The sequence below is a fragment of the Lucilia sericata genome, unplaced genomic scaffold (genome assembly GCF_015586225.1).
Source record: "Lucilia sericata isolate MDLA Ls3-8-SP2 unplaced genomic scaffold, ASM1558622v1 Contig003548F_arrow, whole genome shotgun sequence".
Classification (NCBI taxonomy): Eukaryota; Metazoa; Arthropoda; class Insecta; order Diptera; family Calliphoridae; genus Lucilia; species Lucilia sericata.
The window spans coordinates 1-12,500 of NW_023996923.1; positions in this window are offsets into that span (position 1 = coordinate 1).

The window sequence follows — 12,500 nt, forward strand, 5'->3', positions numbered from 1 at the left end:
GATAGATAGATAGATAGATAGATAGATAGATAGGATAGATAGATAGATAGATAGATAGATAGATAGATAGATAGATAGATAGATAGATAGATAGATAGATAGATAGATAGATAGATAGATAGATAGATAGATAGATAGATAGATAGATAGATAGATAGATAGATAGATAGATAGATAGATAGATAGATAGAGATAGATAGATAGATAGAGATAGATAGATAGATAGATAGATAGATAGATAGATAGATAGATAGATAGATAGATAGATAGATAGATAGATAGATAGATAGATAGATAGATAGATAGATAGATAGATAGATAGATAGATAGATAGATAGAGATAGATAGATAGATAGATAGATAGATAGATAGATAGATAGATAGATAGATAGATAGATAGATAGATAGATAGATAGATAGATAGATAGATAGATAGATAGATAGATAGATAGATAGATAGATAGATAGATAGATAGATAGATAGATAGATATAGATAGATAGATAGATAGATAGATAGATAGATAGATAGATAGATAGATAGATAGATAGATAGATAGATAGATAGATAGATAGATAGATAGATAGATAGATAGATAGATAGATAGATAGATAGATAGATAGATAGATAGATAGATAGATAGATAGATAGATAGATAGATAGATAGATAGATAGATAGATAGATAGATAGATAGATAGATAGATAGATAGGATAAATAGACTTGACTACAGACTAGCCTATAGACTAGCCTATAGACTTGTTTCTTATTTGTAAATACATACATATATGTATGTAAATACTCTATTTTTAAAACATTTTATTCAGAATTTATTGAACGCTTTTGCCAATTTACTAGAAATTTTGTTGCAAAAAACAATACATTTTTGCGGTTCGCTTAATAAACTACATACTAAATTCACTTGTACATACATACAGTATGTGATACATACGCACTAAATAGTATAAATTAAAAGCAAACGCTATATTAAACAAAAAAAAAAAGAACAGATTAATATTCCAAACACACATTATGAAATCATACTGTAGTGAATCTTCAATAAATACCAATAATAATAAAAGCAATGAAAATAACAATAAAATAGCAACAACTACAAAACGTACAAAGTTTTATTTGAATCAAACCGTTAGATAATCGTATGGCAATGATTGAATATAATTTTAATGAGAATTTGAAATGGTTTTCAAACAGTATGTATCTATACACAAATACACATACTTTGACGCACTGAGAATAAATGTAAAATAAAAATCAAAAAAAAAAAAAAAAAAATCAGATACCATCGCTGAATAAAATCGAAAAAAAGAATAGCTATTTGAAATATCGTATTTAGTTATTGTAATTTCAAATTTAGCTATTGTGCTAAAGTGTGAAATAAATGATACCATTAAGTCAAATGTTTGCAGGAAATCATATAAATCACTTCAAAATATGCACATATACGACTACCCGGCAGTTCTGGGTAACTGTTGCGAGCAGCTGAAAGTCTTAGGATTGACATTAGTTTACCAGTGGTATATTAAGTAATCAATAGATTTCTTTCATCATTAAAAAGCTATACGGTTTCATTAGAGATTTTTTTTCTTTTTTTTCAAGGGATATCTTGATCACATTTGAAACTGCTGGCTTATATTTACTAATACACTTATATATCCTAATATTTTTACAGCTATTTGACATTGTATTGGCAATTATCATCAAACAACAAAATAACGTCAACATTGAGGGTGTTTTTTGAAGCATTTGGTCTTTACTCTTTTCTTTTTACACTCAAAAATACGGATAAAAAAATACTATTTAATTAAGTCTATGGTGTACTCCCTAGTCTACAATAGCTTTATATAAAGCATTGTCAAGACAACAGTCTAGTCAGTCCTTAGTATGTAGTCTGGTCTATATTATATAGTTTGAATTATCTGGTCTACACTATAGTCTATAGTATAGTCTACAGTTAATACTATAGTCGAATATACCATTTAGTCATTAGTTGCTAAACTATAAGCTAGTATTTAGTTTTGTTTAGTCTATAGTCTATTCTATAGTCTAGTCTATAGTCTAGTCTATAGTCTAGTCTATAGTCTAGTCTATAGTCTAGTCTATGGTCTAGTCTATAGTCTAGTCTATAGTCTAGTCTATAGTCTAGTCTATAGTCTAGTCTATAGTCCAGTCTATAGTCTAGTCTATAGTCTAGTCTATAGTCCAGTCTATAGTCTAGTCTATAGTCTAGTCTATAGTCTAGTCTATAGTCTAGTCTATAGTCTAGTCTATAGTCCAGTCTATAGTCTAGTCTATAGTCTAGTCTATAGTCTAGTCTATAGTCTAGTCTATAGTCTAGTCTATAGTCTAGTCTATAGTCCAGTCTATAGCCTAGTCTATAGTCTAGTCTATAGTCTAGTCTATAGTCTAGTCTATAGTCTAGTCTATAATCTAGTCTATAGTCTAGCTTATAGTCTAGTCTATAGTCTAGTCTATAGTCTAGTCTATAGCCTAGTCTATCTATAGTCCTAGTCTATAGTCTAGTCTAGTCTAGTCTATAGTCTAGTCTATAGTCTTGTCTATAGTCTAGTCTGTAGTCTAGCTTATAGTCTAGTCTATAGTCTATTCTATAGTCTAGTCTATAGTCTATTCTATAGTCTAGTCCATAGTCTAGTCTATAATCTAGTCTATAGTCTAGTCTATAATCTAGTCTATAGTCTATAGTCTAGTCTATAGTCTAGTCTATAGTCTAGTCTATAGTCTAGTCTATAGTCTAGTCTATAGTCTAGTCTATAGTCTAGTCTATAGTCTATTCTATAGTATAGTCTATAGTCTATTCTATAGTCTAGTCTATAGTCTAGTCTATAATCTAGTCTATAGTCTAGCTTATAGTCTAGTCTATAGTATATTCTATAGTCTAGTCTATAGTCTATTCTATAGTCTCTTCAATAGTCTAGTCCATAATCTAGTCTATAGTCTGGTCTATAGTCTAGTCTATAGCCTAGTCTATAGTCTAGTCTATAGCCTAGTCTATAGTCTAGTCTAGCCTAGTCTATAGTCTAGTATAGTCTAGCTTATAGTCTAGTCTATAGTCTATTCTATAGTCTAGTCTATAGTCTATTCTATAGACTAGTCTATAGTCTAGTCTATAATCTAGTCTATAGTCTAGTCTATAGCCTAGTCTATAGTCTAGCTTATAGTCTAGTCTATAGTCTAGTCAATAGTCTAGTCTATAGTCTAGTATATAGCCTAGTCTATAGTCTAGTCTATAGTCTAGTCTATAGTCCAGTCTATAGTCTAGTCTATAGTCTAGTCTATAGTCTAGTCTATAGTCTAGTCTATAGCCCTGTCTATAGTCTAGTCTATAGTCTAGTCTATAGTCTAGTCTATAGTCTAGCTTATAGTCTAGTCTATAGTCTATTCTATAGTCTAGTCTATAGTCTATTCTATAGACTAGTCTATAGTCTATTCTATAGTCTAGTCTATAGTCTATTCTATAGACTAGTCTATAGTCTATTCTATAGTCTAGTCTATAGTCTATTCTATAGTCTAGTCTATAGTCTAGTCTATAGTCTAGTCTATAGTCTAGTCTATAGCCTAGTCTATAGTCTAGTCTATAGTCTAGTCTATAGTCCAGTCTATAGTCTAGTCTATAGTCTAGTCTATAGTCTAGTCTATAGTCTAGGCTATAGTCTAGTCTATAGTCCAGTCTATAGTCTAGTCTATAGTCTAGTCTATAGTCTAGTCTATAGTCTAGGCTATAGTCTAGTCTATAGTCTAGTCTATAGTCTAGTCTATATTTAATAGTCTAGCATATATTGTAGTCTATTGTCTGTTCTAAGACTGATCCTAGTCTATTCTATAGTCTACTATATAGTATACTATAGTCTAGTCTATAGTGTACTTATGTTGTATATCATATAGTCTATTTTGTAGTTTAAACCACAAATTTTTTTCATGTGTAAATTTTGATATTTTGATACTTAACCAATTTTTTATTATTTCCAATTTTTGCGTGCTAAAATTGTCCCTTGTATCATTGTCAAAGTCAATGAGCCATAATGCCCTTCAAATTGGATTAATGGAACATAAAATTTTAACAAAGTCGTACTGTCACAACTACAAAATAAAAATAACTACAACAAAAAAATGACAAACTGAAAAACGATTTGGGAATGCAAAATATTGAAAAACCCTCACATTTATTTTTGGCATACAAATGAGAAGTGACAATTATTTTCACAAAAATTTATTATAAATTTTATTTTGGTCAAATTTATGTGTATCAAATAATGGAGGTAAATATATTTGTGATTTTTGGCAAAAAGCATTTTGATTTTATAGAATTTTATGTGCGTTTTGTTTTATTTTATTTTGGCATGTGGATTAAGTGGGTTAATTTTAGCATTTGTATAAAATAATAAACATTTTGTAAATGAGAATATGTTTTTGTATGTAGTGCTTCATATTAAACGTGATTTAATAAAACAAATCACGTTTATTTTATTTGACATTTAGTACAAAATGGGTAGACTGTTCAAATTTATTTGCTTTATATTATTTTAGTTTAATTTCCTTATATATAGTAGTTCAATATATGTTGGATACAGTTAACAGGTCAGAGTTTTTAATTGATGAATTTAAATTTAATATTAAGTTCAAGGTCATCGTGATAAATTTTCTACAGTTGACACCGCTAGCTTGATTAGCTATTTCACCCATAAAGGCACATGTCTAAAATACAGTCCTTAGAAATCAATTGATAGTCCATAGTATAGTCTGTTGTCTTGTCCATAGTTTAGTCCGTAGTATAGTCTGTTGTCTTGTCCATAGTTTAGTCCGTAGTATAGCCTGTAGTCTAGTCTGTAGTATAGTTTATTGTATAGTCTATAGTGTAGTCTATAGTATAGTCTATAGTCTAGCCAATACCACAGTCTATGGTCTAGTCTATGGTCTAGTCTATAGTCCAGTTTATAGTCTAGTCTATAGTCTAGTCTATAGTCTAGGCTATAGTCTAGTCTTTAGTCTAGGCTATAGTCTAGGCTAAAGTCTAGTCTATGGTCTAGTCTATAGTCTAGTCTATAGTCTAGGCTATTGTCTAGACTATAGTCTAGTCTATAGTCTAGTCTATAGTCTAGTCTATAGTCTAGTCTATAGTCTAGTCTATAGTCTAGTCTATAGTCTAGTCTATAGTCTAGTCTATAGTCTAGTCTATAGTCTAGTCTATAGTCTAGTCTATAGTCTAGTCTGTAGTCTAGTCTATAGTCTAGTCTGTAGTCTAGTCTATAGTCTAATCTATAGTCTAATCTATAGTCTAGTCTGTAGTCTAGTCTATAGTCTATCTTAGTCTAGTCTATAGTCTAGTCTATAGTCTAGTCTATAGTCTAGTCTATAGTCTAGTCTATAGTCTAGTCTATAGTCTAGTCTATAGTCTAGTCTATAGTCTAGTCTATAGTCTAGTCTATAGTCTAGTCTATAGTCTAGTCTATAGTCTAGTCTATAGTCTAGTCTATAGTCTAGTCTATAGTCTAGTCTATAGTCTAGTCTATAGTCTAGTCTATAGTCTAGTCTATAGTCTAGTCTATAGTCTAGTCTATAGTCTAGTCTATAGTCTAGTCTATAGTCTAGTCTATAGTCTAGTCTATAGTCTAGTCTATAGTCTAGTCTATAGTCTAGTCTATAGTCTAGTCTATAGTCTAGTCTATAGTCTAGTCTATAGTCTAGTCTATAGTCTAGTCTATAGTCTAGTCTATAGTCTATAGTCTATAGTCTAGTCTATAGTCTAGTCTATAGTCTTCTATAGTCTAGTTATAGTTAGTCTATAGTCTAGTCTATAGTCTAGTCTATAGTCTAGTCTATAGTCTAGTCTATAGTCTAGTCTATAGTCTAGTCTATAGTCTAGTCTATAGTCTAGTCTATAGTCTAGTCTATAGTCTAGTCTATAGTCTAGTCTATAGTCTATCTATAGTCTAGTCTATATTCTAGTCTATGTCTAGTCTATAGTCTAGTCTATAGTCTAGTCTATAGTCTAGTCTATAGTCTAGTCTATAGCTAGTCTATAGTCTAGTCTATAGTCTAGTCTATAGTCTAGTCTATAGTCTAGTCTATAGTCTAGTCTATAGTCTAGTCTATAGTCTAGTCTATAGTCTAGTCTATAGTCTAGTCTATAGTCTAGTCTATAGTCTAGTCTATAGTCTAGTCTAGTCTAGTCTATAGTCTAGTCTATAGTCTAGTCTATAGTCTAGTCTATAGTCTAGTCTATAGTCTAGTCTATAGTCTAGTCTATAGTCTAGTCTATAGTCTAGTCTATAGTCTAGTCTATAGTCTAGTCTATAGTCTAGTCTATAGTCTAGTCTATAGTCTAGTCTATAGTCTAGTCTAAGTCTAGTCTATAGTCTAGTCTATAGTCTAGTCTATAGTCTAGTCTATAGTCTAGTCTATAGTCTAGTCTGTAGTCTAGTCTAGTCTAGTCTATAGTCTAGTATAGTCTAGTCTAGTCTATAGTCTAGTCTATAGTCTAGTCTATAGTCTAGTCTATAGTCTAGTCTTAGTCTAGTCTATAGTCTATGTCTAGTCTAGTCTAGTCTAGTCTATAGTATAGTCTATAGTCTAGTTTATAGTCTAGTTTATGGTCTAGTCTAAAGTCTAGTCTATAGTCTAGCCTATAGTCTAGTCTATAGTCTTGTCTATTGTCTATTCTATAGTCTAGTCTATAGTATAGTCTAGCCTATATTCTAGTCTATTTCCTAGTCTATAGTCTAAAAAAATTGTGAATCTATTATAACTGTTGGGTATTTATTATGTTTAATTAATTGAAAAAATACAACATAAATAATAATAACTAATTGTATATTCATTACATTAATTACAAACTAGCAAGCATCGAACTAAAATCGCCAGCAGTGACATTGAATGAGGCCAGTGTTACCAGTAGTTTTTTTTGTATGTCAAAAATACTTGTGCATGCTAATAAACTTTAGTAGGTGTAACCCAAGAAACATTTTCAAATTTTATTTGAAATTAGGCTGTATGTGGGATTTGAGAATCATATATTTGTTAGTAATGAGGTATTTCTGTTTGCTGGGAAAAAACTTTAATTACAGGATTTTTTTAGGGCATTATGTACATATTCTTATAAACATGTATTTCTAGGAACTTTTTATTTGCATCAAATTAGTAAATAAAAATATATTTTCAAATTGGACACATAAGTTGTGAACCGATTTCGCATATTGTTAACAGGAGTCAAGTTTTTATAGAGTGGGATATACTGAACGAGAATGTGTAAAAAAGCTTAATTTCTTTAGTATTCTTTTTTAATTTTATTCATAACTTTTCACATGGATCGCACTCTTTCTTCTTGCATATGCCGTCAGCTCACGCACCTCCGAGGCGGGTGGATCAGTTTGCCTCGTACGGCATATACACCGAAGGCAGTGTGAGCGTACGTTTACTTTTAGCTTTTCTGTTGCTTACGGTGATGTCAGAAGCATTAGAAATAAGAAAACCCTTATCATTCTTTGCCAGGGTACAAATCCTTACCTTGTCCTCAGAAGACGGTGAAGAAGAAGACAAATAAGGTGTATTCTTTGACCTCTAAGCCAAGAACCTTATTATTGTTAATCCAAGGTTCCTGGATAAGGGCCACGTCTGTCTACGAAGGTTACGCCACTTCGAAAGTGGCGATTTCATTAATCAGCCTACCTTCAATTGATTGCCAGAAATCGGTACTGATCTGTATCATTCCGATAAATGACTGACACTTGAAGGCATACATCCAGTCTGGTTGACTTCTTCACCTTGTTGCTGGATGAAGAGGGTTGTTCATCTCCAGATCTGGCCCGGCCACAGTCGGGGATGGACTAGACCTCTTAGGGTTGCTTAATGACTTTGACACCACTGGTTTGGTGGATCAGTCACAACCTGATCTTTCCAACTCTTATGAGTGTTAGTCGAGTTGATGGCAGGGAGTGGACCAAGCCAGAATGTCACCAACAGTGCGACACTTTGTCGGTGCCTTTTGAGAATTAGCCTATCCCTTGACGAGAACTTTGAAAAATCTACCTTTGCCCTCTTGGACAGAAAGGCGAGAGACCTTTAAGTCCCGTTCCTGGCCTTGTCCTTCTTTCGGCGGGGCGGTTGTTTTCTCCTCTGAGGGATTACTGTAAATGAAGTAATTATTTTTGAGAAATGGTATATGATTTTCCGAAGCAAGCTGAACTTGATCTATAGAACGAAGAGCCTGTTATGTGAAAATAAATTAATTCAGAATAAAGATACGTTACAAAAGGAATAACAAACACTTCCAACAAATGCTATAGAGTATGGAAATTAATGATTTTGTGTTGTCACAAACTGACCATTAAATATTTCACATTAATTTAACGAATAAAGAAGAGAGCTCCAACACAACCTTTACAATGAATTTTTGCTGTCTGAGGTCTCTTGTCTTTTTACATTTTAAATGACTGTCATGGACACTTCGGTCAACATTCATCGTTAAATGAAAATATTAAACAATAAAAGAAAAAAATATGGGAAATATGTAATACAGTATACATATTTACTGTATTACCCTGTAGGGTAATACAGTGCAGAGAAGGGAAGAAATATCACTTAACTTTTGCAAATTCTGACTCTAAAGAGTCTGTAAAAGAGTTCAAGCGTTCACTGTCCTCTCCCCATCTCTACATTCGTCTGAATGCGTTCGTTTAATTTCTCATAGTTGAGCCCCTATACTTGTGTGGCCTCTAACAATACGTAGCATCATATTAACCTTGATCTGGTCATTCTACACGTGACCTTAGTCGACCATCTTGTCTGTCCATGCTCATGGAGTCTGCTAAGGATCGAAGTTTTGCATATGAAGAAGTTTATGCCCTCTCGGTCCTTTCCCTAATTGTAGATTCTGTGCCATCCACCCCGAAGGAGCGTTCCTATCTTATTTAGATTGTACTGGTCCATGGCTGGTACTCAAGAAACGAAAGGTTACAAGCGCAATTTCCATTCTCAGAGATATAGTAAATAGGTATTTGCCAGATAGTCGGCCAGAAGACTAATGTCAATTCCTTTACCCATCTCAGATGCCTAGTTCCTTAGAGTTTTAGAAATCAGTGCTCCTGATAGATGTATGTATAATCGGGAAAAACATCACTTCCACGATATTTGAATCTAATTTGAAAGAGACAAAAAAAGTGTTCTAGCGTTCACTGTCCTCACCGCTTCTCTACATTCGTCTGAATCGGTTCGTTCAATTTCATATAGTTGTGCCCCTATACTTGTATGTCCCCTAACAAATCATATTAACCTCTTACTGGTAATTCTACATGTGACCTCATTCGACCACCTTGTCTGTCTATGCTCGCGAAAAGCTTATGCCCTCTCGGTCCTTTCCCATTCTACTGAAGTACCATTTTTTGCAAGAGAGTCCGCTATGATATTACCAGTTATCTGCTGATTATGCAGACTCTAATAAAGTCTTATCATGGAATGTTTCTCCACCCTGTTAAGAGATGGCATTAAAAGAGCAAGCCTTAAAAACTCTGCACTGATCCGAAAATTTCAAACCCTCCCAGTCCATGGCTGATACTCAAGAAACAAAAGGTTTTAAGACCAATTTCAATTCTCTGTGATATAGTAAATAGGTATTTGACAGATATCCCTACAGAGGTATCACAATAGTGACATACTACTCCAATATAGTCAGTTCTCTGTCCGATTTTGGGTAATGGTAAGTGCTACGATTAAATTTTGAAACCGCTGACTGTAAAAGTAAATGAATAATATATTTATAATTGATGTAATATGATTCCACTATTAGAAATTTATTTGTGCGCAAAAAAAGTTTTTTATTTGACCCATCCTTTTTTAATATTATATCTGTTTTATGTAGAACTATATGATCATCAATCTTAGTAAAGTGGCAGCAATAACAGTAAATTTCATTCATAGTTCTATATAGTAGTCAATAGTATAGCGTATAGTGAACGAAAAAAAACACATACACATTTAAAGTACGTGCTCGTTTAAAGTTGATGGTGGTGTGTCATCGCCATTGTTGCTGGCATATCATGCATTTGAAAAATTATTAGAACTTTGTGTACAACAACTATGTACTACATCTACTACTACTCCTGTTCCTTCTGTTTTCGATATTGTGGTTGTGTGGTCATGTGGCGGCAGTCAGTGATGGAGGTGTTAGTGATGGTAATAGAGGTAATGGCTAACACTAATGCAAACATTAAACTATATATTCTTGGCTTTTTTTCTTGAAGTTTTTTTTTATTGATTGAGTATATTGTGGTATTGAACAGCTGAGACTGACAAAATATTGAGTTTAACACACAAATTATTGAAACGAATTATAGATAAACTTCATAAGTAATTCCTTCAAATACAGCTAGAGCATTTCCAAAAGGATAGAGAATGTTTTTCCTCCAAATAATTAATCACAATTTTGAACCATAATCTAATCAAACATTAGGGAGTATTTTACCGCAAGTCTAATCGAGCAATACGAAACTGTAGCAGATCCATCTGAAAACCATTCTAAAGAGCACTTGCAAGAGTCATTATAACAATATTTAAGAACAGTTAAAGCCTTAGTAATACCTTCAATATGTTTAACAAATATGTAACTAAAATTCCCAGCAGTTCGGTCGGACAGTCCCGAACTACCTATTTAACCTAACACTTATGGTTACGCCTAGCCAGTGACTGTCACTCTATAGATTACAAAGAGACAGACAAAATGCTTAAGTTTGTTTTTTAAGTGTCTACTCCCTCGCTTACAAAAGGGACACTAAAGTGGCGATTATCTTCAACCTAGTTTCCAAAGAGTACATCAGTGACGAAAGTCGAATTAGAGCCGAACAGGTGGTTAGACGTAAGTGGAAATCGCTGTATTTAACGGATGTATTGACTCTTTGTCGAACTGCTGTACATACTACCCTGCAGTTCGACAAAGAGTGAATGCATTCGAAAAAGAAAGTGATTTCCACTAAGGTCTAACCAGCTGGTTGGCTCTAATTCGACTTTCGTCACGGATGTACTCTTTACAAACGAGTGTGAATATAATCGTCACTTTAGTGTCCCCTTTGTAAGCGAGAGAGGGGATATTTAAAAAGCACTTGTCTGCCTCTTAGTAACCTATGGAGTGACGATTGACTTCCTCGTAGGACAAGCACATGTTAAAATAGCTAGTCTCCTGGACAGTCGGTGACTAGGTGTAACCCTATGTGGTAAATTAAATAGGCAGTTCGGGACTGACCTACCGAACTGCTGGGTACTTATATACATATGTATGTATGGAAATGTTATTGTGGTAGAAAACTTACATATGTACTTTTGCACAATATTTGCGGCCTTTTTCTTCAAACATTTATTAATAGTTGTTGGAAAAAAAAACAATTGTTTCATAGTTTTTCAACTTTTTTTTTTGTTAATATTAATTAATTTTCCAGTCACTATCATAAACACAATTAAGAAAAGTTACAAACAATTTATATATAAACATAGTTTTAACACAACTTCATGTAAGTAAAATGGGTCAGATGGCATTATTATATATCATACTTTAACCAAAATATATACATACATACATACAAACATATGTCATAAATACAACAACCGTCTGGTTACAGGGAACTAAAGCTTCCATAGTCTATTTGGTACCGCAGCTCAAGCTTTAGGCAAATTGACCAAAGCCGGTTGGTGACACGACATGTCATAAATGTACATATACTGCATAAAGAGGATGGGGTATGTAGAAACACCAGACGAGCCTGATCGTAAAATAGAAACATAGTTTGTTGGAAAGAAGATTGTGAGAAAGCGCAACGGTACACGAAACCCCTGCTGGAATCTACGGCTATATGATAGGCTCTAAAGTGAAAGACAAAATCGACTGGAGATTTACATTGAAAACCCAGAAACCAAAGCACTAGCTCAAAGCCGATCTGTACACACAAACAGCAGACCGTGGCCGATTGCATCCCGGAAACAGAAATTGTTGGAAACTATGAAACATTTGTCCTAGTTTGTTAGGTTCAGAAACTCAGTTTTCTGGACGTAATTTCTAAGAATTTTTCAATTTGTGTTAGTCGGGAATTTATTTCCGGAATAACATCACTTCCTAGGTACTTTGATCTGACTTCGACGAATGCCTGATAGTGGCAAAGAAAGAGTTTCACTGTCCTCTCCACATGCTTTACATTCGTCTGAATCCGCACGTCCAATTTTGTATAGATGTGCTCGTAATCTTGTGTGTCCACACAGAATACATACGTAATATCATCAATACTTACCTCATATTTACTCATTTTGAGGAGATTTCTCGATCTCACCAGGCTCAGCCCATAGGATATTTGTGGTTCTACACACCGTTCCAAGGCATTATGGGATTCTCTCACCCATATTTATACCCTACATCACTATAGTGAGGAGAGTGTTATACGTTTGGGTTGATTTGTGTAACACACAAAAATATTGGTCCTACATCCACCTT